This window comes from Ovis aries, chromosome 6, assembly GCF_016772045.2.
Source record: "Ovis aries strain OAR_USU_Benz2616 breed Rambouillet chromosome 6, ARS-UI_Ramb_v3.0, whole genome shotgun sequence".
NCBI lineage: Eukaryota > Metazoa > Chordata > Mammalia > Artiodactyla > Bovidae > Ovis > Ovis aries.
Genome location: NC_056059.1, coordinates 97,826,258 through 97,853,514, shown reverse-complemented (window position 1 = coordinate 97,853,514; position 27,257 = coordinate 97,826,258). Strand labels below are relative to the sequence as shown.

Genomic DNA, 27,257 nt, shown 5'->3' with positions numbered 1-27,257 from the left:
AGGTTGGTAATTATATTTTGAGTGATTTCACAACTTTTAGCTTTTATTTTTTAAGGTTTTAAATTTCAGTCAATTTCTAAGGCCACCCCTTCCGACCTGTTATTCCATAGGTTATCTTCATCTCTAAGATTATTTGTAACTTTGAAAGTTTTGTTTCCTGCAAGGTGCTTTTCTTTCCTGTTGCTTTGGCCTCTGCCCTTCATCTTCCTCAAATATTTGATGATCCTTAGCTCATATTTAGGAGTGCAGCATTTTAAAAGCTGCTTGGGTGTTGTGTATGGGGCTGAGGGATGGGGAGGATAGGGACTTGTCAACCATGGGGTTCACTGCTAGGCAGTCAGGCTGTCTCATTGAGGAATCTCTTGATGCATTTCTCCTCTGCTTTGAGGTGATCAGGTTCCCCAGAGAAGTGTTTTTTTTTTTTTTTTTTTCCATTCTGCTGCCTGGAAGGTAAAACAACTTGGCTGCCAATGTTCTGAGATTCCAGTGTCGAGAGAAACCTGAGGTATCTGAACAAGTAAAGTGCTTTTTAACTCCTTTGTTTTCATCACAGTATGCCTGTTCAAAGACCACCCTCCCTTACCTGCTCAGACAAGTTTCTGCCAGGATGGGGAAGTTCAGTTGTCCTCTAGTACAGAGAGGATATGGAGGTTTAATTGCTTAACCAATCCTCCCCTTTACCTCTATTTCCAGAGAGATCAGGGCTGCCAGTTGCTTAATAAGCCTTTGGAGGTTCTGTGATACAATTTGAAATACCCTCACTGCTGACGGAAAATTCCTTTCTTATCTGCTTAGTTGATTGCCATTCGTTCAAAAGCTTTTGGCTTATATCATTCAGTAGTTTCTTTTTTATGCTATTTGTTTTGGTTTTTGACTATACCTTGTGGAATCTTAGTTCTCTGACCAGGGATCAAACCCATGCCCACTGACAGTGAAAGTTGGATTGCCAGTGGTTTGCTGGGGGATTGCCTCCTGTCCATTTTTTTTTTTTTTCCTTAACATGGGTTATTTTTAAACAACCAGTTTTTGCCAAGGACTGTTGCCAGCCCACTCTCCCTCTACCCCCTTTTTTTAAGCACTGGGTTTTAGTAAGATTTCAGAAGAGACTAGAAGTGACAAGTAGCCTTTGTGTGTGTGTGTGTGTGTGTGTGTGTGTGTGTGTGTGTGTGTTGGGGGAACCGAGTGAGGCACACAAAGCACGCACCACGTTCCTCTTTCTGCCTTGGTGTGGTGACTGCTTCATTGTTCCTTTGTTGTATACAAGTTAGAATATAGTGTGTGGACACCTCTCCAGGTTCCATTTATGCTGAGATAATTTTGAAAGGTAATCTTACTAAAAAGAGAATCTGATTATCAGTTCTTTGTGTTCTGTAGTTTATGTGCTTTGTTTTACTGCCTGGAAAAGTTCTTCGAAGTTGTTACCTTGCACTTTAAAAGTGCCGTATGTGTGCGGCCTTGAGGTATTGGAATTTTAAAACAAGGACTGATAGCACTGTCCATCACGGTGTCTGTTTTTTCCTGAATTGTATAATGAGTATTTGGTTTAGAGTCCGATTAACCAGAAATTTAAAAATCTGGATCCATGCATAATGGATACACTGACATCTCAGTAAATTTATTTGGGTGCAGTTTATGTAATAGTGCAATTTATCAGTGCACTAATACTTAAGGATAACTCTAGATTTCATAAAGACCGATTGTTACTACCTACCTATGAAACAGTTGAGAAGAATGCATACTGACTTACCCTTTCTTCACTACTGGCCATATTTAGGAGTCTAACCTGAAATTTTGCATTTGTAACCTGATTCTAGCAAGATGAATATCCAGCTGTGTAAAATGAGTTGGCTTGGGCTATATATTGTTGTCAATTGCCTATAATCTGAAAAGTTGGGGGAAATTTATTATAATCTGTTGGTATTTGAAAAGAAGCTTGCAAGCTGGTTATACCAGAATCAGTATTTGGAGGTGTTGCCTGGAATTCTGTATTTCACATACATCCAGTGATCTTAGCTGCACTAGAGTTGTAAGGACTTGCTTTAAGATGGTTAGTTAAGCTTGCTGTTTTCATAAGAAATTTTTATTTTTACTGCTATCTTGTGTAAAGACAAAGGTTCATGTTTCATAAAACTTAACACCACTCAAGGATTTTAATCACAGACCCAAGGTCTAGTTTGAAAGAAAACCAGACTTGGCATTCTAAAGAGTACGAGATGACAGCAGCAGTGTACAAGCTGGGGAAGGAGTAGATAGAGGTGGTGAGAGGAGGCGGTTCCTGAATTCCTCGAGACAGTACGTTCTATTGCCTGCATATTCCCCCCTTGGCTTGTCACTGATCTCACTCATCGATCGCATTTTTACAAATTGTTAATCAGCAACTCTTTAAAATTGAGTGTTGTCTTGAGTTGGGCTAATTACATATCGCCTTATTTGTTCATAAGCATATTTTAGAATCTAATGAATGAAATGTAATTCCAACAGCCTCTGGTTATAAATGACTATAGTATAGTGCGTGCTAAGTTGCTTGAGTCATTTCTGACTGTACTACCCTATGGACTGTAGCCCGCCAGGCTCCTCTGTCCATGGGATTCTCCAGGCATGAGTACTGGCAGTGGGTTGCCATGCCCTTCTCTAGGGGATCTTCCCGACCCAGGGATTGAACCCACATCTCTTTCGTCTCCTGCATTGGCAGGCGAGTTCTTCAGCACCAGCACTGCCTGTAGCTTTGGATAAAGACAAGGATCCAAGGGACTGTGTAATTTAGAAGACAGCACTGGGGTAAGTGCTAAGTGTTAATTTTCCCCACTAAGCCCTATAAAGGCAGATAATTCTGGAGGGACAGAAAGCATGAAGAGGACTAGGTAAAACTATTTTACTACTTAAAAAGGGTGCAATGTTTTATAGGAATAAGATCCTAAGTGAGCAAGGTGTTCCTTGTTATAGCAGTCCAAGTCAGTTATCTTAGTTGTCATGGGAGGAATTCTTTACAGTCTTCAAAGAAAGTACAGACAGCAGGAAAGGTTCTATTCATTAAACATGGATATTAGGGTTACTGGATTCTATTTTGAGAAACTTGGATAAGTTGCTTGGGAAGATAGTTTACTTTTCAAGGTATATGTTTTATTTGTGTAGGCATATTTATTTTAGAATTTGAAGGCAAGTTTACTTTCCTGAATTTTTAAAAATTTCTCTTAAAACACTAGAAACTTAAGGAGGTCTGTTAGTGCCAGTACGTGACGTTTAATATGTCATGGAAAGCTATGCTTTGAATAAATACTTGAGAAAAGTAATTATAATTGCCCCCTTTTTGTTGTATGGATAGTCCTGATTACATGGAGCTTTATCAGATATTTAGAAAACATTTGCCAATCTCAGACTGGTGAAGTGGAACCCTTTTTAAAAGAAATTGGAAGAATGGTTTAGTTACGAGATTGGCTATGGCAATAAAGAAAACTTCGGAATGCTCAGAAATTTGTTGTGAATTGCTTCTCCAATCATTGATAAAGCATGCTACTACTAATTACATGTATTAAGACCAATCAGCATGTCATTTTTTGAGAACTTGGTTGATTTGATTTTAAACCCAACGTGATGTTCTCTGTACCATCTGACCTTTCCAGGCATACTTTCCCTAAGCAAATTCTGTTGGAACCAAGTGTTTCCAATTCTAGGAGTCTACTTCTAGAGTCTTCATATAAAGTTTATAGTGGGCTTTAATGGGGTTTTGATTTGCACTAAACTTCCTTTTCTGAAAAGATTACTCATGTTCAAATTACAATGTAGTGCTTTTGTTTTACAATTAAACTCTTACTAGCAGTCATGCATTTTTTGCACTGTCTTTTTTTTCTTTTTTTTTTTTTAAGCTTACCCCTCTTGGGTGAATTTCTTGAACTAACATAGGTCTTATTAGTTGAAAAAGTAAGGCAACTATTGTCAAGTCAAAAAGGACATGATGTTAAATGATGGGATTTTATGCATAATTGGTTAAATAATATTAAAAGTTGAGACTGTGGTGGATGAAAAAAGGGCAATTTCCAGTTTTCTCCAGGCTGTTCTGAGAAAGGATGCCTGCAATAGGAGTAATGTTATGGGGATGTTCAGTCTTTACCCTCTACTGGGCTTGCTGTCAGATTGTGGTGAAACCACCAGAAGGCCTGGGAATGCATTTAATATCTTTGCAGACTTAACACATTTTTCAAAAAATGGCAAATTAGAGTTGTGCAATAGCAGTAATGTTAACCAAGGTACTTGTAGTCAATGTAAATACAGGAAAAGCCGATTATTTCAGTATATTCCTATGTTTGTGTCCTTTGAGAACTCCTTTCAAGGGGTGTGGGGGTCTCATTGTGCTGGCCTGGAAAGAGGTTGCCATTACTGGGTGGGTCATAGTACTGAACAGGTGCTTCCCTCAGATGAACTCTTTCTTTAACCACCTTGTGATTTGTCTAAATACAGGCTGGAATTAAATCATGCATTCTGTAGTTGTAGGTTCTGCTAACATTCTGTAAAGAGGTAATGAACTTTGAAAAGTTAAAATAATTCTCAGATTTATTAGAATGTGTGGGACATTCTGTCTAGTAGATTATTTTTTAAATTCTTGTTTAGTATTGTCAGTGGAACAGATGGTATCAAATGAATGATTCTGAGGTTCTGCTGTCATTTGCCCTGTGATGTTGGGCAAGTAAAATTTTAACTCCTCCAACAAGCATCAGTTTTTCCAGCTGTAAAATTTGATGTTCTTTAGGAGGTATGTGCAGTGTTTTGATGGTGGTTCTCTGCTTCATACAGAAAGTGTGATGTGGCCAGGCTTGAGGGGAGTAGACAGGTAATTGTCCACTGTGATGGGAATGAGTGCCCTTTGCGAAGCTTGCCTGGGAACTTGCAGGGTCTCCCTGCTTTTGCTTCTGTCGCTCTTGTGGAGTTTCTTGCTGTGAGGTTCCATGTAGTAGCCCCATGATTTTCGTGAGTGATGCGGAAAGATGAGAAGCAGGAGGGAGGAGTTAGGGACGGATGGCTAAAGACTGTCCTAGGTTATGGAATAGCTGTGATCCCCTTTTGAAATAAACTCAAGCAGTTTCCAGGGGAAAAGAAAAAGATGTAGTTAAGAGTTTCAGGATTTAACATTAGAGGTGTTTGCATGACACCCAAGTGAGTGTGTCTCGTAGAAAATCATTTGTGATTCAGAAGGAAGGTTATTGCCAGAGAAGGCAATGCTGTGGGAGTGAATAAAAACACCCCGGATAGTGTGGAAAATGAAGAGACCTGAAGGCTGAGCTCTCTGCTGGTCCTCTGAATGGATGCTTGTGTGCATGATTGAACTCCCCAGGACTAGTCCACTTCCTCCACTCCCACAGCCAGCGGTGTGTTCATTTGTTTATCCTCATTCCTCTTAACTACGTTAGCCGAGTGGAGCCTGGCAAGTTATCTAACTTGTGCTTCAGTTTTCTTACCTGTAAGATGGGAAGAATATTATGTACCTCAAGGTTGTGAGGATTAAATAAAAAAGTATTTAAACAGTACTGGCACATCAGTGGTCAGTAACAATGGGACTGCCTTTACCTGTTGAGATAACTTTGATTTCCAGTAGGGTCCAATTCCCTTCCCTCTTAATGACTGGAGCCAGTGATTATCATTATCTTTCTTGTATTTATTTCCTGCCACACAACCACCATTTAAGTAGATGGTATTTTAGCGTGTTAGGATCTTTATGGGTCTTGCCTTCTCAACTGAAACATAAGCTTCCCTAAACATCAGGACCGCTTCTTAAACTTGTGTGTACAGCCAGTCATTTCTTAAATATTGGTTATCTCAGTGTGGTGAAGTCGCTCAGTCGTGTCCGTTTCTTTGCCTAACTTAGAATAAATCCTAATGTTCTAGGACTGTTTGGTGCTGAGTAGGAACTCTATTTGAACCCACAGATGAAAAATCTAAGACTGTCTAAGTATTTGTTTCTTTCTGCTTGGGTATATTGTGACAGATGCAGCACAGATAGCAGGGAAACACTCCTTACTAAACGAGTGCTTTCCTTCCTGGCAGCTTTCAAGAGTTGGTAAAAAATACACATCATCTGGAAAACAAACTCTCAGACTGCCTGGGAAAACAGGCTTTCTGTGAGACTTGCTTCCTGGAACCAGAGTGATGGCCTGTGCTTTCAACAGTGCAGTGGAGAGGAGGTTGCAAAGACGTGCAGTAACATAGTAACATGTAGCATAATGTTCAGGCTTCTGGGTCTTGGCATCTCAGTATGTAAAACTGAGGGCGGGGTGGTGGTTAGATGAGGTGATCTTTAAGTTCCATGGCTTCAAGCAATAAGTGTGCTAGTATTCACTGGCGATCAGTGAAGCATTGTTTTATGAAATGGCAACCCACTCCAGTACTCTTGCCTGGAAAATTCCATGGAGAGAGGAGCCTGGTAGGCTACAGTCTATGGGGTAGCAAAGAGTTGGACACGACTGAGCGACTTCACTTAACTATACATTGTTTTATACATAATTATTATAAGTTGCAGAAATATTAGGTAAATTTTACAGGGCTTTAAAAATAATGCTAGCAAAACTCATGACAATATCTCTTCTTATAAAACTTCAGAATCCTATTTCTACCCTCCAGAAACAACTACTAACCTGGCCCAAAGCAAAATAGTACTGATATGCTGTCTGGCCCACAATTAAGCAGGCAGATAATACACTCTGAGTTAAATGTGGGTTTTGTGGCTATATACTTCAGTCAGTACTTGAATCAGTAAAATCTCAGCTGTCTAACTATGTGATCTTGAATTTAACTTTGCTATTTTCTCATCTGCAAAGTAAAGCTATGTCTAAGCCTAGACAGCATATTTAAAAGCAGAGACATTACTTTGCTGACAAAGATTCATATAGAAAAGCTATGGTTTTTCCAGTAGTCATTTACTGATGTGAGAGTTGGACCATAAAGAAGTCTGAGGGCTGAGGAACTGATGCTTTTGAACTGTGGTGCTGGAGAAGACTCTTGAGAGTCCCTTGGACAGCAAGGAGATCAAAGCTGTCAAATTTTAAACCCAGAATATCATTGGAAGGACTGATGCTGAAGATGAAGCTCCAATACTTCGGCCATCTGATGTGAAGAGCCGACTCCCAGGAAAAGACTTCGATGCTGGGAAAGATTGAAGGCAGGAGAAGAAGGGCATGACAGAGGATGAGATGGCTGGATGGCATCACTGACTCAGTGGACATGCGTTCTGAGCAAACTCTAGGAGATAGTGAAGGACAAGGAAGCCTGGCATGCTGCAAGTCCATGGGGTTGCAAAGAGTTGGACATGACTTAGCAACTGAACAACAACATTAATGTAGCACTTATGTGCTTAGAACTACTGTTTTATGTGCTTTACGTTATACTCACAATATAATCGTTTTTACCCCTTCATGTCATTGAAACACCTCTCCCCCAAAGCACTTACTACATTATGTTGGGCTGTATTCCCCCCCGCCCCCCCGCCGGGTATAAATTACAGAAACTCCAAAAATTTCTAACATTGAAAATGCTTTAATAAAAAATATTTGGTGAATGGAAATGTGATACTGTGCTGGAGGAATTGGGACCTATTTAAAATGCTGAAATTAGATCATTATTAGGATTAAAATGAGTTCTCTAGTAGTCAGGAACTTCTGATCTTTTTGTTCTTCCTCATGGGTCACTATGATTTTTGTGATTTAAAAGCTGACTTTATGAGACTTCTGTGGCCATTCAGTGGTTAAGACTCCACACTTTCACTGCAGGGTGCATGGGTTTGATCCCTGGTCAGGGGACCAAGATCCTGCATGTTGTTCAAACAAACCAACAACAGAAACCTATCAGACCTCATGATCCCAGTTAGCACGAAACTTTGTTAACCAACTGTAAAGAAGTTGAATGTTTTGTTTTTTAGAAATCTTAGTGATTCATGGTTATTGAATGAGTGTATCACTCAAAAAAAAAAAGCTGTTGGTGTGGTAAAAATAAAAGACGTGACCTGTGATTTATTTGAGAAATGACAAAGTTTTCTATTTTTTTTAAACTTTACCCCCCAAAAATGCCTAGTATAAAACACAATGGTTTGATTTTCATTTCAACGAAAGTGTAAAAGAGGTGATGTATATCTGGACTGTACTCATGTAAAGATTCTCATTAAAAAAAAAAATTGCTTGGCTGTGCCAGGTCTTAGCTGCAGCACGCAGGACCTTTGGTCTTTGTTGCAGCATGTGAGATCTTTAGTTGTGACGTGCAAACTCTTAGTTGTGTCATGTGGGATCTAGTTCCCTGACTAGGGGTCGAGCCCGGACCCCCTGTATTGAGAGTCCAGTCTTAGCCACTGGACTACCAGGGAAGTCCCAAGATCAGGAAATTGTAAGGTCAAGGTCATTTCTGAGTAGAGTAAGATGATGGGAATTTAGTCAATGCCATAAATGGAATCATCTTTCCTATTAAGTAATAATTAACACTTAAATAACATTTACTGTGGGGTAGACAACTGTGTGGTATTATTAGCTCCATTTTAAAGACGAAAACAGCACCAAACATAACCCACTTTAAAAGTCACCTGTGGTACATGGCAGAGTGCAGAACTGAAACTTGGTGGTCTGATTCCAGGGTTTGTGCTTGTAATAGTAACAGGAAAGCAGTGGAGCAATGGTAATAACAGAAACAACCCCCCACCCCTCAAACCAAATGGGGTTACAGACATGGAAGAGATACAAAGACAAGTCCAGAGATACCAAAGAGACAGGGAAATACTTCAACCCCCTCTTCCTCCATTCCTTCTATCACTTTGTCATATGAGTCACTAGGGAAGCTCTCCTGCCACTAGAGAATGCTTTTGTAATTGTTGGTGGTAGAACTCTATAATTACATATAACAATTTATTGGTACCCGCTGGGGATGGGGAGAAGGGTCAAGTCGGAATAATGTTTGTACTTAAAAGAATGATGATGATTGAAAGGAGAGCTGCCATGCTGATGATGATGATCTTTTTGCAGTGTTTCCGCCATATCCTCCTAAGAACCTTCATTGTTTGGGGGGATTCTTTGGCCTGAAATAAAACAAATTTCATGATTTCTTCTCATTTCTGGATTAATGTGTGCCCTACAATACATACTAGAACTATTTAGAAGAATGGATTTAATTTGATTTTGATCAGTCACAAAGTCTCAATAGGTCTGAGCAGCTGTTCTAAAATGGTGCACCAAGATTCCTTATGGTGTTCAGCTGTAGTTTTATTGGCTTAAAAAATTTTTGACCTTGAAAAGTTACTCTCTGAACTCATTTCCTCATCTTCATGATTTTACAAGTGTCACTCTCCCTTACAACCGTATTTAAAATTGCTAACCCATCTCCATCCCAGCAACCCTTTTCCCTTTCAATACATTATTTTTCCCAAAGTACTTACCTCTCCTCTAACAATATATAAGTTTTACTTTTATTGTTTGTTGAGAATGTAAGCTCTGTGAAGGCAGGGATTTTTGTTTCATTCACTGCTATAGTCCCAACAGTGAACCAATGATATAGAGCAGGTATTTAGTTAATATTTGTTGGAAAAAAATGAATTATTAAGTCTGCTTATTAAATGAGAATAGTACCTGCCACAGAGTAGCCCAGATTCTGAGAACTAGCCAAGATAGTGAATATATATCAAGACTGGATATAAGAATTATTTCATTATAAAGTATGCCATTATTAATATTTTGATGAATAATGAGATGGATTTCCTTAAGTATGAAACAAGTTTCATATCTTAATTAAAATAGCTCACTTTTATTAAATATTAAATATTATTAAAATTATTGAAATAATTCAAGGAGCAATGAAGAGAAATGAAACGTGGCCACACAAAATTATACAATCCTGCCCACCCCCCTGAAGTAAGCTTTATTTTCATTCGGTCCACTCCTTTTTGTTTTTAAAATACATGTAAGTGCTTTTCATCTAGTCATGATACGAGTGAGCTGCTTGATGCTCACATGGATTTCTGCTGTCTGCCACCTGGATAAGGAGGCTGTTATTTCATTATCTTCATGCACCGGGTCTGCTTCAGTCTCAGTGTATGGTGATTTTCCAAGAACAAAGTCACGGTAGATGCTTACAGCGCTTACTCTTAAGTGGCATGAGTCCTGGCATGCCACTCAGGTGGCCTCATGACTCCAGTTTATGACAAGTTATGGGAGCCCGGGTTTGTATATCCAGGATGATGCTGATTATTCCCAAGGATTTGGAGTACGGAAGCTAGCGACCAGGTGTACTTTCCAATGTGTTATAATGCTTTAAGTGCAGGTACTATAGGACGTGCATTCTATGTATTTCTGCACAATACTATGTAATACTCATAATAACCTTAGGTTGATATTCCTGTTTTACAGTGTTGGAGAAAAATGAGGCTCAGAAAGGTTGAAGTTACTTGCCTCAGATTTAGAGAAAGTGACGGAACTGGAATTCAGATCTAGAATTGTGTGACTCTATACTGCCTTGTGTAGAAATACTGAATTAAGGTATAAATGGGCTTTACATTCTTCTCAGATTATTTATTTTTAATGTAACATGCATGTACAGTTTGGGCAGTCGGAATTCTGTAAGGCGTGTGAGTAAAAAGTGCCTTCTCCTGTCCTGCTCTTTTCCCTCCCAATCCTATTTTTCAGAGGTAATTGCTTTTAGCTCTTGTTTGTGTGTTTTGTTAGCTGATATATCCCTATTGGCTGGAACAGTGGTTCTCACCTGGGGATGCTTGTGCTTCCCAGATTGCACTGGGCAATATCAGGAGATATTTTTGCCTGTCATGAATGTAGGGGGTGCTCAGTTCAGTTCAGTCACTACTGGGTGTCTAATGGCTAGGAGCCAGGAATGCTGTTGAACATCCAACAAGGCCTAGGGCAGTCCCAAGCGTGCCACAGTCGAGAAACCCTGACCTAGAACAGTGTCTGATGTATAGTGGGTGATCAGTAAATACTTGCTCAATCCATCTCATTTAGCTGTTTATTTTTTCCTCGTGTTTGTTTTCCTTTGGATTACTAGAAATATTTACATATTATTATACACATATATTACTAGAAATATATATATATAGTTCTTGATTTTTTTCTGTTTCCAACTATAGAAAAGAGGAGATAATAATTCCTACCATACCTACCCCCCCAAAAAATCCTTCCTTTGATGGCTCCTGTGTTGGATCATTTTATCTATTAAAAAAATTTTTTTTAATTACTTATTTTTTAATTGAAGGATAATTGTTTAACAGAATTTTGTTGTTTTCTGTCAAACTTCAATATGAATCAGCCATGCTGCTGCTGCTGCTGCTGCTAAGTCACTTCAGTTGTGTCCGACTCTGCGACCCCATAGATGGCAGCCCACCAGGCTCCCTCGTCCCTGGGATTTTCCAGGCAAGAACACTGGAGTGGGTTGCCATTTCTTTCTCCAATGCATGAAAGTGAAAAGTGAAAGTGAAGTCGCTCAGTTGTGTCTGACTCTTAGTGACCCCATGGACTGCAGCCCACCAGGCTCTTCCGTCCATGGGATTTTCTAGGCAAGAGTACTGGAGTGGGGTGCCATTGCCTTCTCCGATGAATCAGCCATAAATATACATATATTTATTTTTGACTGCACTGGCTCTTTGCTGCCTGAGGACTTTCTCTAGCTGTGGACAATGCGGGCTACTCTTTGTTGCAGTGTGTGGACTCATTGCAGTGGCTTCTTGTTGCAGAGCATGGACTCTAGGGTGCATGGGCTTCAGTAGTTGCAGCATGACGGCTCCGTATTTGTGGCGCATGGGCTTAGTTGCTCTGAGGCACATGGGATCTTCCTGGACTAGGGATTGAACCCATGTCCCCTGCAGTGCCAGGCAGATTGTTAACCACTGGACCACCCGGGAAGTCCCTTCTGCTTTATCTTGGAAGTTCCACACAGAATCTTTTGATCTGCTCAAGTGGGTTTTGGTTGGGGGTCCAGGTTTGCTGTACCTAAAGCTTTAATCTTCAGATCTTTCTTCACCAGTATTCTGGGCATGCCCTTCTCTTGTGTTTACCTCCTGTTTTTTCAATCTCATTTCATTTCTTGATTTATTCTCTCTTGTTGGTGAAAAATTTCTTCTGAAAATTTCTCAGAAAGAGTCACTGGGAGGTAAGTTTCTGAAAATTTATATGCCTAGAAATGACTTTATTCTACCCTTACATTGAGTTGGTAATTTGGTTATAGAAATCTAGAGTGGAAATCATTTTCTTTCAGAATTTTGAAAGCATTCCTTCTTTTTTCTTTAGCACACCTATACTGTTTTTGCAAAATCTGTTGTTACTCTAATTGCCAAGTCTTTGTTTTTCTTTCTCCATCTGAAAGACTTCAGAATCCTCTCTTCCTTTTTAACATTCTATAATTTCAAGATTATATGCTCTGCTATGGTCCTTTTTTGTTGTTCACTGCATCTGTAAATTCATGTTATTTGTTTTAGGAATTTTTCTTATATTAATCTGGTTTTCTCTCCTCTGATTCCTTCATTTCCTTTTTCTGAAACTCCGGTTATTCATATGTTGAATCTCTTAGACTGTCCTCTGTCTTGCTTCTCTTTTTTTGCTCTACTCCCTGAGAGAATATCTCAACTTTATATTTCAATAATTCTATTTAATTAAAAAATTTTACTACTGTTTTAATTTCCAAAAGACCTTTTTGTTTTATGAATAAGTTTTTACATAGCTTTCCATTCTGTTTTCAGAGTTGTATTATATTCTGTTATTTGTCCCAGGACATTAGAGAGGTTTTTTTTTTTTTTAAGTACAGTTGATTTACAATATTGTGTTAGTTTCAGGTATATAGCACAGTGATTCAGTCACATATTTTTTTTTTTTTTCAGATTCTTTTCCCTTATAGGGTATTACAAAATTGAGTATAGTTTGTCCTTCTTCCCTAGAAAGGATTATTATTAACAGTTTGTTTTTTTCTCATGCCATGCAGCATGTGGGATCTTAGTTCCCCAACGAAAGATCTAATCTGTGTTCCCGGCACTGGAAGTACAGTCTTTAGGCACTGGACCACCAGGAAGTTAGAGGGTTTTTGTTCTATGATGAAGCTTTCTGTTGCTTCTGCATCATCTGTTTTGTCTGAGTTTCTTTTTTCCTGTTTATTTTTATTTATTTTTTTATTATAGAGATTTTTCTCAAATATCTCATGATCTGTGTTGTTGATTAAAGTGATGGTTGGAAACTCAGTATGAGCGAGTGAGGGCTATCATTTGGTGAGTTTCACTATAGGGTAATCTGGTGCACACCTGACTGTTTCATTGGGGGAATGCCTCAATACCTGTAGGTTAGTATCTGTAGGTCTTTTTTCCTTGTCCTATCCTAGTCAGTTTTCTTAGGGAGGAATCCTCTAATCTCTCGCTGAGTGAAGCTGACTGGGAGACAGGTTGGAGAGTGGTCACCATATTCTGGATTTCACTAAGTTCACATAATTTTAATATGATGGTCACTCTGGCCTTTACTGCACGTGGTATCTGAATTTAAAATCTCTTAGATCTGTTGTCTTTAGATAATACAATTTATTATCCTTTGTCAGTGATAAGGAGAGGAAGCAGCGTGGTTGTAAAAAGAAGGGAAGGGACTCGACAGGTAACTTGTTCCTTTTAAAAACTTTATACTCCAGTCACTTCTTTCTAGACCCATACTGCTTTTAGAAGTACTGTGTGTCTACTTTTAGACGTACCATGCATATCCAGTTGCTGATCCTTTCCAAAGTTTTATGGCCTGGATCAGTTTGCATCTTAACATCTTCTGCTACTGTAAGTGTGTGTTTTGAGCTTTCACTGGTTGGATTGAAACTATTAAATACAAAGAACCTAAATTTTTTCTAGCTTCCAAAATTTTGAGATTTTTTTCCTGTTATTCTTTTTCTAAAAAATCCTAGTGGTTTATACATTAAAATTTGTAACTGTTGTTTTACTTATCATTTAATAGAGTTTTGAGAGCATACCAAGAAAAATGTATATGTTTAATCTGCTATGTTCAAATCCATGACCCATATTTATCTATAGGCAGACTGACAGAAAGCTTATTGTCCTAGTTTTTTTTTAAAAAGAAATCTGCTTTTTAAGTACATTCAGTAGAGTCTTTTACAAAAAGATCAAGAGAAAAGAGAGAGAAGATTAATTTAGATAGGCAAAATTGGAGGATTTAGTGAGAATGATTATATGATATCTGTGTGAAAATAACATGAGAACAATTATAAAATACTTCAGTGAAATTTTATCTTGTTTTGAGCTGCTTCTACTTAACTGGCTTCAAGGAGAAAGTAATTTTCCCCATGTAATCATGAAAATACAATGTATACATAAAAGTGGAATTTTCTTGAGAGGAAAGGCAAAAAATCTCAACTTTTTTTGCTATAACTTTCTGGGATTTAGATGTTGCTCCTTTTCTGACAGGAAAGATACATGATATAATCTAATAAAAAAGTAAAAGGCCCAGTGATATAGTGGATTGTGTAACTATAACCTTGCCACTTTGTGTGGGTGTGTTCAGTTGTATGATTCTTTGTGACCCATAGGCTGTAGCTCACCAGGCTCCGCTGTCCATGGGATTCTCCAGGCAAGAATACTGGAGTGGGTTGCCATTTCCTCCTCCAGCAGATCTTTGCCACCCAGGGATCGAACCTGTGTCTCCTACATTGGCAGGTGGATTCTTTACCCCTGAGCCTCCTGGGAAGTCTGCCACTATTGCTACTCAAAAATGCTAGATAATATATCAAGTTGGCCTAAAAATGTCCCAACCTAGTATAACTTATTAACCAACAATAACTTATGGAAAAACCCAAATGAACTTTTTGGTCAACCCAATATAAGAAGCAAACTTAAATGCCTAGCTGAGCTTGGAAGAAAGTAAGAGAAAGGTCAAGAGCAGGAACCTAGGGAAGCAGCAAGAAGCTGCACTGATGGCACAGCTCCCCTGGATTTGGGAAGGTGATGATGCTGGCTTCTACCATGCAGGCAGGGCTTAGGGTTTTAGTGGTCACAGGGACAGTGGGCTAAGCCTTGGGCTCACATGAGGAGAGCAATGAAGGTACTCAATTTCCATCCTTCTGGTTAACAAGGCTCAACATTCTCTCTCACCCCATATCTAATCTGTCAGCAACTCTAATTCACGCCACCTTCAAAATATATCCAGAATCCAACCACTTCTCACCACCTATACTGAAATCAGTATTCCCTTGGTGTTACCTATACCTTTGAAGTAAAGTGAAGTTGCTCAGTTGTGTCTGACTCTTTGCGACCCCATGGACTGTAGCCTACCAGGCTCCTCTGTCCATGGGATTTTCCAGGCAATACTACTGGAGTGGATTGCCATTTCCTTCTCCAGGGGATCTTCCCGACCAGGGATCGAACATGGGTCTCCCACATTGTGGACAGATGCTTAACCATCTCAGCCACCAGGGAAGTACCTATACCTTTAGTACTTTACATACTTTAAAATGTTAATTTTATGTTTGTGAATTTTACATCAATTACAAAAAGAAAAGATTCTGCCCTGCATTAGAGATCAGATTAAAGGTATAAGCTTCCTATTCAACCCAGATAAATGGCCTCAAGGTAGTTGGCCTTTTAACCTGAGAGGGAGGCATGAGGAAGAAAGCAAATAACCAGGCTTTAGAACTTCAGAAATATGTCTGGAAAAGAACTTTACATGTGTCTACAGGCCCTTGGAAATGATTAGATGCAAAAAGATTAGAAGTCAACTAAGTTTTGAATGAAATTATAAATAAACCAAAAACTGGTCCTTTAAAAAGACCAAAAAAGAAAAAAACAAAAGCTTTGCAGTGTGGTTGCTGGAGAAAAGATGTGTGGAAGAATGGACAAAATACATAAAACCGTTTTTACTAATTTTTCCATCAGGAACAAAAGTATTTCATACATTACCATTTCTATTCTATATATTACTGGAGGTCCTAGCTAATGTACTGATAGGAAGAAAAGAAGAAAGAAAGAACAAGAGAGAGAGAGAGGAAAAAAAAGAAGAAAGGATGGACGGAAAGAAGGATGGAAAGAAAGAAAAAACAAAATATATATTGGAAAGGATGAAAAAAATCCTGTCATTTTTTACATGTTATCAGTTCAGTTCAGTCACTCAGTCGGGCCTGACTCTTTGTGATCCTACGGATTGCGACACCAGGATGTCCTGTCCATCACCATCCACCAGAGCTTGCTCAAACTCATGTCCATCGAGTCAGTGATGCCATCCAACCATCTCAACCTCTGTCATCCCCTCTCTTCCTGCCTTCAATCTTTCCCAGCATCAGGGTCTTTTGCAATGAGTCAGTTCTTTGCATCAGGTGGTCAAAGTACTGGAGCTTCAGCTTCAGCATCAGTCCTTCCAATGAATATTTAGGACTGATTTCCTTTAGGATTCACTAGTTTGATTTCCTTGCAGTCCAAGAGTCTTCTCCAACACCACAGTTCAAAAACATCAATTCTTGGGCACTCAACTTTCTTTATGGTACAACTATCACTTCCATACATGACTACTGAAAAAATCATAACTTTGACTACATGGAGCTTTGTCAGCAAAATAATGTCTCTGCTTTTTAATGTTCTGTCTAGATTTGTCATAGCTTTTCTTCCAAGGAGCAAGTGTCTTTTAATTTCACGACTGCAGTCACCATCTGTGGTGATTTTGGAGCTGCCAAAAATAAAGTCTGTCACTGATTCCATCATTTCCCTATCTATTTGCCATGAAGCAATGGGACTGGATGCCATGATCTTAGTTTTTTATAGAACTGCTATATAGAAAATGAAAATAATTTTTTTAGACAATATTACCACAAAAAAAGTTCAGCAAGACTTGGGGATATAAACAACTCCAGTACTTTGGCCACCTCATGCGAAGAGTTGACTCATTGGAAAAGACTCTGATGCTGGGAGGGACTGGGGCAGGAAGAGAAGGGGATGACAGAGGATGAGATGGCTGGATGGCATCACCGACTGATGGACGTGAGTTTGAGTGAACTCCGGGAGTTGGTAATGGACAGGGAGGCCTGGCGTGCTGCAGTTCATGGGGTCACGGAGAGTTGGACACAACTGAGCGACTGAACTGAACTGAACTGAACTGATGCAAAAATTGACTGTGTTCCTATTAACCAAAAGTTTTTTGAAAATGTTTAAAAATATCATATAAAATAACAATAAAAACATATCAAGAAATAAATCTCACAAAAGTTGTACAAGATCTGTATGGGAAAAATTGTAAAACTTGAAAGATTTTGAAAGACTTAGGAAAAGAGACATGGCATGTTCAGAGATGCGAAAACAGTATTTTAAAGGTGTTAGTTCTCCCCATAGTACTGTCATTCCAACTAATATACCAACATTTCTTTTGTGTGTAACTTGAGATGTTGATTCTACAATTCCCTGAAAGAGAAAGAAGCCTAACCAATGTAATTTCTGAAAAGGAGAAAGTAGATGAACTTGCCCTATAAGATATAAAGGCTTCTCCTAAAGTCATAATAATTAAAATGGTGTAATATTGGCCCAAGGATGTAGAAATAGACCAGAAGAATATAATATGAGAGTTGGACTGTGAAGAAGGCTGAGCGCTGAAGAATTGATGCTTTTGAACTGTGGTGTTGGAGAAGACTCTTGAGAGTCCCTTGGACTGCAAGGAGATCCAACCAGTCCATTCTGAAGGAGATCAACCCTGGGATTTCTTTGGAAGGAATGATAGTAAAGCTGAAACCTCAGTACTTTGGCCACCTCATGTGAAGAGTTGACTCATTGGAAAAGACTTTGATGCTGGGAGGGATTGGGGGCAGGAGGAGAAAGGGACGACTGAGGATGAGATGGCTGGATGGCATCAAGGACTCGATGGACGTGAGTCTGAGTGAACTCCGGGAGTTGGTGATGGACAGGGAGGCCTGGCGATTCACGGGGTCGCAAAGAGTCGGACACGAGTGAGTGACTGAACTGAACTGAGATGTCGATTCTGAACGTAATTTCAATGTAATTTCTGAAAAGGAGAAAGTAGATGAACTTGCTCTATAAGATATAAAGGCTTCTCCTAAAGTTATAATAATTAAAATGGTGTAATATTGGCCCAAGGATGTAGAAATAGACCAGAATATAATATATACAAATCAAAAGAATGAAAGTTGTTTGCATATGAAAGCATTATGTGGCAAGGTTGGCATTACAAAACAAATGGGGAAGGCTGAGCTAGTCAACAAATGGCTGTTGGGCAACTGCCTATTTATATAGAAAATAATGAAATTTGATTCCTACGTCATGTGTGCTCGGTCGTTTCAGTCATGTCTGACTTTTTGCCACTCTCCAGCCTGTAGCCCTCCCTCCAGGCTCCTCTGTCCATAGGATCCTCCAGGCAAGAATACTGGAGTGGGTTGCCATATGTTCCTCCAGGGAATCTTCCTGACCCAGGGATTGAACCCGTATCTCCTGCATCTCCTTCACTGCAGGCGGATTATTTACCCACTGAGTCACCTGAGAAGCCCTCCTACCTTATACTTTACACAAAAATAAAATGCCCCCTGTTTTAATGATCCATGTTTAAGAAGCAGAATTAAAATTTTTTTGGAGACAATGTAAGACTATCTTTGTAACCTGGGGAAAGTCATCTGGAAAGGCCTAAATAAGACACAGAAAGCATAAATCAGAAAGAGCAAGACAGATACATTTGCCGACATGGAAGTTAAAGACTTCTGTCCTGATAAATGGATAAAGAGATGTGGTACATATATACAATGAAATACTACTCAGCCATTAAAAAGAATGGAATAATCCCATTTGTAGCAACATTGATGCAACTAGAGATTATCATACTACATAAGTTGGAAAGAGAAAAATACCCTATGATATGACATATATGTGGAATCTAAACTATGACACAAAATAACCTATCTATGAAATAGAATCACGGACAGAGAGAAGAGACTGGTGGTTGCCAAGGGGGAGGAGGAGGTTAGCGGAAGGTTGGAGTGGAGGCTGGGGTTAGCAGATGTAAATTTTTACATGTAGGATAGATAAACAACAAAGTCCTATTGTATAGCACAGAGAATTATATTCTATAACCTATGACAAACCACATGTAAAAGAGTATAAAAAAGGATATTCATATGTATATGTATAACTGAGTCACTGCTATACAGCAGAGATTAGCCCAACACTGTAAGTCAACTATACTTCAATTAAAAAAACAGTAAAAAAAAAAAATGACTTCTGTCCTAAAAAGGATACTATACACAAAACTAAAATCAAGCCACATATTGGGAGAACATATGTAAACTCTATACAACTGCCTAAGTACTAGGATGAAGAATTATATGCTCATTCTTTATTCTAATAGTTATAAAATCATTGTTTTATACATGAATATATGTTAAAAACTATTAAAAAGATAAGTACCCCATTAGCAAAATGGTCGAAGGATATCAACGAACAGTTCACTGAAGAAATTCTAATGGTTAATAAACATAAAAATTGCTCATTGTCATCCAAAATGCAAATTTAGACAATATTTTCTTTCCCCTGTCAGATTGTTAAAAATTATAATCTAATAATCCCAAGTATTGGAAAGATACAGAACCTTTCATACAGTACTGATGGAAGTGTAAATTAGCACAATCTTTGGAAAGCAGTTTTAAATTATTTGCTTAATTCAAGGGTGCATATATTTTAAGATCCAGAAATTCAATTTCTATGTATATATTCTAGATGGTTTAAAATAGGATCAAGCGTCCCAAGGGGTTCAGATGACCCACTGGAGAGCAGGAAAGTAATATTAGAACCTCTATTTGTTTTAATCTAAAAAACAAGAAGGAAATTAAAATATTTAAATTTTAACATATGGATAGCCACTGACATCTTCCCTAGGTATGGTGTAAAATAATTAAATCATGAAAGTTAAGGTGTTTTGAGAATAGGGTGGAAATTCCACGGTGATGAAGAGTTGGCCACTGCATACTCCTTTATCCATTCTCTTGTAGTGTATTGCAACACGTATGATACATCTAGGTAAGTGAATGTATGGGTAATATTATTTAGTTTTAACTAAGCAATGGCAACCCACTCTAGTACTCTTGCCTGGAAAATTCCATGGATGGAGGAGCCTGGTAGGCTGCAGTCCATGGGGTCGTGAAGAGTTGGACGCGACTGAACGACTTCACTTTTACTTTTCACTTTCATGCACTGGAGAAGGAAATGGCAACCCACTCCAGTATTCTTGCCTGGAGAATCCCAGGGACAGGGGAGCCTGATGGGCTGCCATCTATGGGGTCGCACAGAGTCGGACACGACTGAAGCGACTTAGCAGCAGCAGCAGCAAGCTAAAGAATAGACGTGGCTTAATTATATTAATACTAATAAGGCACTCCTAAACAACAAGAAAATGACAAACAGAATATATCTCTGCTTCTAGTTTGAATAGTCCACCTTCCATATTTAGAGACTTTAAAGTCATTTGTAATCAGATCTGACTTTTAATTGCATTGCTATTATTAAAATACATTATTAAAATGTTTCTTAATTAGAGTTTTATTTTCTTAAGAAAACAAACTATTTAATTTTATTTCATCTTTGTCTCATTCTTTAAATTTCTACTTTTCTGTATGTTTTATATAATATAAGATTATTATAGGATAATACATATAATTTATATATATTTAAATGCATTCTCAACAATACAAATAAATGTGCATGATCAAAAAATTCTGCAGACCGCTCTTAGAAACATTTTGCAAGCATGTACCAAAAGACATGTACAAGGGTGTTCAATGCAGTGTTGTTGATAATAAAGAAGTTGGAACTACATTAATGTTGATAAAAGGGGAAAGGACAAGAATACTCTATTTCTTCAAACAGTAATGAGGTGCTGTCAGAAGCTAAATTGATAAATCAGAGCTAAGCGTATCAAAATTAATACATTTCAAAAAATAATAATGTTGAACTAAAAACAGATTGTAGAAGGATAAGCTCATTAGAATGTCATACATAACAAAGTTTAAAAATGCAAACCAACTATAGATATTATAGCAAAGGAATGAAAACATGCATATAAATGATTCATATCAAATTCATAATAGTGTTTCTTCTAGTGAGGGAGTGGAATGAGCTTGGGAAAGATTCAGAGGTGACTTTAATTACATTTATAATTTTATTTCTTTGAAAACCAAAGGCCCATATCCAATGTGGCAAAACGCTAAGGCCATATAAGACTGGCTGATGATTACAAGGGTATTAGATATATCATTCACAGAAAGTTTTCACATACCTGAAATAAATGTTGAATGATATAATACTGATTTTAGAATTTAATGATTGTGATTTCAAAATTCATTGTAAAAATGTAGACACTATCAGTTATACACTCTTTGGCTCTTACGCTTTATCCATCTGTTATGAACTTAACACATGCTTATATTGCAGCTAGGTTTATACTAATATGTCTCCTGCAATAGATTAAACTTTGAAAAGTATCTCATTCATTTTTTTAAATCCCTGAAGACGACAAGCATAATACCCTCTACATAATAGGCCCCCAAAGAATGTTTATTAATGAATGAATCTAAATGGCTCAAACAGTTTTATCTGAACTCTTTTGTTATAATTTTCATAAAGTACAACTGAATCCTAGACAATGATTTTCTTTATTAATTCTTCCTTGTAGATTATATAAACCAATGTGACCTATTCTTTTTCCTGCTAGAAAAATAATGTAGAGGGTTGCCCCTGGGGAAGGAAATGGGAACCCACTCCAGTATTCTTGCCTGGGAAATCCCATGGACAGAGGAGTGTGGCAGGCTACAGTCCACGGGGTCTCAAAGAGTCAGACACGGCTTAGCAACTGAATGCGCACATACCGGTTTCTGTCAACAAACTGCCCTTGTTTTCTACGGCGGCTGTAGCAAGGCTCTACAAACTGGGGGGCTCAGAACAACAGGACACGTATTGTCTCAGAGTCCTGGAGAACACAAGTCTGTAAAGTGTCAACACAGTTTAAGGGATGGTCCTTTGTTCTCTTCCAGCTTCTAGTGGCCCCAGGAAATCCATGAATTTCCTTAACATGTAGATGTAACACTCCAAAAAAAAAAAAAAATGTAGAGGATTGCTTTAAGTAAGTAGTGTTTAACTTAACTAACATCGAGTGCTTGTTTGCTGCAATTCTTATTATCTTAGTGCCTAACATAGAGTTTGGTAGACAGTAGATCTTCAAGAGATATTTGTCAAATTAATCAATAAATAAAAGATTCAGGGACTGCACAGATGAGAGAGGGATAGATTCAGCCTGGGAAATGGATGAGGAGATGATTCTTGAGTTGGGTTTTGATGGATGAGTAGAAGTTTTCCAAAGCAAGGAAAAAGAAGGAACAGTATGCATACAGGTATGAAATAATACAACATGTATTTGGGAGAAGTATAAGCAGTCTGATAATTTTTGAGATTTATAAACTATAAGACCATGACCTCTGGGTGATGTGACTGGCAATATAGTCAGAAGAAAGCTCATTAAGTTAGGGAGGTTGGACCCTACCTCGCTTGGACAGAGGTGCACCACAGCGGGGTTTCAAGAAGGCTATAGATAGGGACTTCCCTGGTGGTCCAGTGGTTACGAATCCACCTTCTAATGCAGGGGACATGGGTTTGCTCCCTGGTTGGGGAGCTAAGAGCCCACAGGCTGTAGGACAACTGAGTCCATGGGACTCAACTAGCGAGAAGCCCCTGTGCTGCAATAAAAGATACCACATGCTGCAACCAAGACCCAGCGCAGCCAAAAAAAATAGTAATTTAAAAAGAGGGCTGTAGATAGTGCTCACTACTTGCATTTTAAAAGAATACTCTAGTGTCACTGTGGAGGATGAATGGAGCAGAGCGGGACCAAAACTAGGGAGAACAATTAAATCTGGGAATTACCATATTCAGACAAGAGGTAACTGACCTCAGAGTGAGACAGTGAACAGCACTGAAATGGGCAGAAGTGAAGTGAAGTGAAGTCCGACTCTTTGTGATCCCATGGACTGTAGTCTACCAGGCTCCTCCATCCATGGGATTCTCCAGGCAAGAGTACTGGAGTGGGTTGCCATTTCCTTCTCCAGGGGATCTTCCTGACCCAGGGATCGAACCCAGGTCTCCTGCATTGCAGGCAGACGCTTTACCCTCTGAGCCACCAGGGAAGCCAGAAGGTGGGTTCAAAAGAGATCTAGCCATTCTGTGGAATACTATATAGCAATGATAAGGAAGAAAACATTAACATGCAACAACATGAATATCAAAAACATTAAGAAGTCAGACACAAAATACTATACACTGTATGACTGTATTTATAAGACATTCCAGAAAAGGCAACACTATAGTGACAGAAAGCAGATTAGTAGTTGGTTGGGGTCAGGGGTGGGGGAGTCAACTACAGAGGAGGGCAGATTTTAGGATGGAAGAGCTAGTCTACAACTTGACTGTGGTCACACAGTTGTTCACAATTATCACAGTTCATCATACTCCATACTTAAGAGTATGTGACTATTATATATGAATAATACCTTGTAAATTGTTTTGAAAGGTGAACAAAATGAAGTTTATAATAAAAAAGATTTAGGAGGTTGAACCAACAGAACTTGATGAGTAAAAAGTATGTATATACTTTGCTTTATATGGTATCTGTGTTTCTAGAAAAGCTCTGTAAAAATAAAATTTAAAATGCTCACCACAGGGAATTCTGTGGAGGTTTAGTGGTTAGGACTCTGTGCTTCATTGCAGGGGGCACAGGATTGATCTCTGGTCAGGGAACTAAGATCCCACAAGCCATGAAGCCTGGCCAAGAAAAAAAAATGTTCAGAGGGAACTCTTCAGACTTTAGTGATTGTTTTAAAACTGTTCTCTAACATAATTTCAGACATATAACAAAAGTTGACAGGATGGTATAATGAATCCCTATATACTCAACATCAAAATTCAACCATTGTTAATTTATGGCCAATTTTTGTCTAATTTATACTCTATTATACTCACCCACTCCTGAACTATTTTGAAGCAAATCTTAGATGTTACATAATTTCATTCATATATATTTTAGTATATATCTCTAATAAGTAAAGACTCTTCAAAAACATACCCAGAATGCCATTATCACACCTAAAAATTACTAACATTTCTTAATCTCATCAATCTCCAGCCAGAGTTCAAATATCTGTTTCATGATACTGTAAATGTTCATTTTTATAGTTTATTTGAATCAAAATCCAATAATGACTACATATTGCAACTGATAACTCTTCTAAGTCCTTTTTTTCGGTAATTTTCCCTCTCCTTTTCCTATTGGAATTTACTTGTTGACTAACATGTGTGTTTCTTAATATAGGAAATCCTTTAGTTACACAAATAACCATTTTCTCCTTTAATAGGCTTTAAAATTTGAGTTGTTTTAGAATTATTCTTTTACTATTTTAGTTGCACTGCAATAATCTTTAATAAAGAGATAGTCTGGTGATATAGGATCATCTCACCTAGCGTCCCAGTATGTTTTTGCTTTGGGCAGTTTGTCTCCAGAGCAGGGATCCTATGACTTAGAGCATTGTTTGGGTATCAAGACAGCGGAACACTCACAGTTGTTTGCGGATCATCCGTTCTACCAGTGAAGATATTCAATCTGTCTTCACTTTCCAAAATTTTATCAATATTTTGGGTCATAACATTTTTTACATCAGTTACTTGACTCTTCAGTGTGGATATCGAGCTGTCAACTTGATTTGTATTGTATTTCATCTATAGAGAAGTGAAGTATAATATACATTTAATTTTCTATAAGTGAAATCTATTGTAACACATTGTACAAATCAGAACAAAGGTGTCAGAGGGACATCTCACTGGTATTTCAGCATAGAGAATCAACTGAGCCTCAAATTGTCCTACCTTAATCTTGCAGAAAAAAGATGGAGAGTGGTGAGAGAGGGAATATATCAATGTATTCAATCAGCAATGTTCTGAAGTGTTTTTTTAATTTAAATTACTTATTTGTATAGACTTTTTAAAAGATCAGTTACGCTTCCCTGGTGGCTCAGGCTGTACAGAATCTGCTTGGAATGTGGGAGAACTGAGTTCAGTCCTTGGGTTGGGAAGATTCCCTGGAGAAGGGACTGGCTACCCACTCCAGTATTCTGACCTGGAGAATTCCGTGGACAGAGGAACCTGGCAGGTTACAGTCCATAGAGTCACAAAGAGCTGGACATGGCTAAGCAACTTTCACTTCACTTTTTAGGTTGACAATAAAATTGAGTGGAAATTTCAGAGTTCCTGCGTATTCCTTACCCCACCCCTCACACAGCCTCCCTCACCAGCAACATCCTGCGTCTGAGTGGTCCATTTGTTGCAATGGATGACCCTACAGTGATGTATCATTATCATCCAAAGTCTATAGTTTACCTTAGGGTTCACTGTTAATAGTGTACATTCGGTGCATTTGGACAAATGTCTAATGACATACATTTGTCACAACAGAATCATACAGAACAGTTTCATAGTGGCCCTTAAAATCCTCTGTGTTCCACCTATTCTTGCTTCCCTTCTCCCTAAGCCCAAGCAACAACCGGTCTGTTTTTTTTTTTTACTGTCGCCATAGTTTTGCTTTCTCTAGAATACCATATAGAGTCATACAGTATGGAGCCTTTTCAGATTGGCTTCCTTCACTTAGCAATATGTATTTAAGGTTCCTTCATGTCTTCTCATGGTTTAATAGCTCATTTCTTTATAGTGCTGAATAATAGCCCATTGTCTGAATACACTGTAGTTTATTTATCCATTCACCTATGGAAAGACATCTTGATTGCTGCCATGTTTCTGCAATTATGAAGAACACTTCTATAATATCCATATACAGGTTTTTGTGTGGATATGATTTTTAACTCCTTCGGGTAAATACTGAGAAACACAATTGCTGGGTCATATGGTAAGAGGATGTTAGTTGTATAAGAAAGTGCCAAATTGTCTACCAAAGTGACTGCACCATTTTGCATTCCCACCACCAGTAAATAAGAGTTCCTCCTGCTCCACATTGCCAGCATTTGGTATTGTCAGTGTTTTGAATTTTAGCCATTCTAACAGGTAAGTTAGGGGTATTTCATTGTTGCTATAATTTGCAATTCCATAATACATATGATATCAGGCCTTTTCATATGCTTATTTGTCATCTGCATGTCTTCTTTGGTGAGACATCTATTCAAATATCTGGCCCACTTTTATTATTTTTCTTTTTTTTAATAAATTTATTCATTTTAATTGGAGGCTAATTACTTTGCCATACATTGCCATGAATCAGCCATGGGTGTACATGTGTTCCCCATCCTGAATCCCCCTCCCACCTCCCTCCCCATCCCATCCCTCTGGGTCCACTTTTAAAACTGGGTTGTTTATTTTCTTTTTGTTGACTTTTAAGAGTTCTTTGTATATTTTGGATTACAGTCCTTTAACAGATTTGTCTTTTGCAAATATTGTCTCTCAGTCTGTGTCTTTCTCACGACAGTTTCTTGATCCAGTTTGACAATATCTGTCTTTAATTGGTATATTTACACCATTAACTTTTAAAGTGATTATTGACATAGCTGGATTAATAACTACCACAGTTGTTACTGCTTCCTATTCATTGCTCTTGTTCGCTGTTCCTATTTTTGTCATCCACTCTATCCATATTAAAAACATATCTATATCTGGAGAAAATTGTAATTTAAAGAGATAACTGCACCCAATGTTTACTGCAGCACTATTTATAATAGGCAAGATGTGGAAGCAACCCAAGTGTCCATCAATGGATGAATGGATAAAGATGTGGTATATATATATATATATATATAACTGAATATTACTCAGCCACAAAAAGAATGAAATAATGCCATTTGCAGCAACATGCATAAACCTAGAGATTATCACACTAAGTGAAGTATCCAAAGACAAATACCATACGATATCACTTAAATGTGGAGTCTAAGAAAAAAGATACAAACAAACATATTTACAAAACAGAAACAGAAAGCGAATTTATGATTACTAAATGGGGATGTAGGGGCAGGGATAAATTAGGAGTTTGGGATTAACGTATACACACTACTGTATATAACAATAGATGACCAACAAAGCCCTAGTATACAGCACAGGGAACTATACTCAGCAATATTTCACTATACTCAAAGTACTCAATACTTTGTAGCAACTTATAAGGGACAAGAATCTGAAAGAGAATACATGTATATAACTGAATCACTGTGTTGTACACCTGAAACTAACATAACATTGT

General features: G+C 38.2%; 1 long non-coding RNA gene across 3 annotated transcripts in view; it reads right to left on the bottom strand.

The window, feature by feature from the left end:
* Positions 1-8,859: 8,859 nt before the first annotated feature.
* LOC105609538 (uncharacterized) overlaps positions 8,860-27,257 on the bottom strand; it is a 41,748-nt gene continuing 23,350 nt past the window's right edge. For 2 of the 3 annotated variants that reach the window (XR_009601095.1, XR_009601096.1), the window contains 3 exons: positions 24,578-24,736; positions 23,680-23,785; positions 8,860-9,043 (listed from right to left, as the gene is read on the bottom strand). This is a non-coding gene — a long non-coding RNA (uncharacterized LOC105609538). The remainder of the gene's footprint in view (positions 9,044-23,679; positions 23,786-24,577; positions 24,737-27,257) is intronic. The other variant, XR_006060184.2, reaches the window with a different exon arrangement.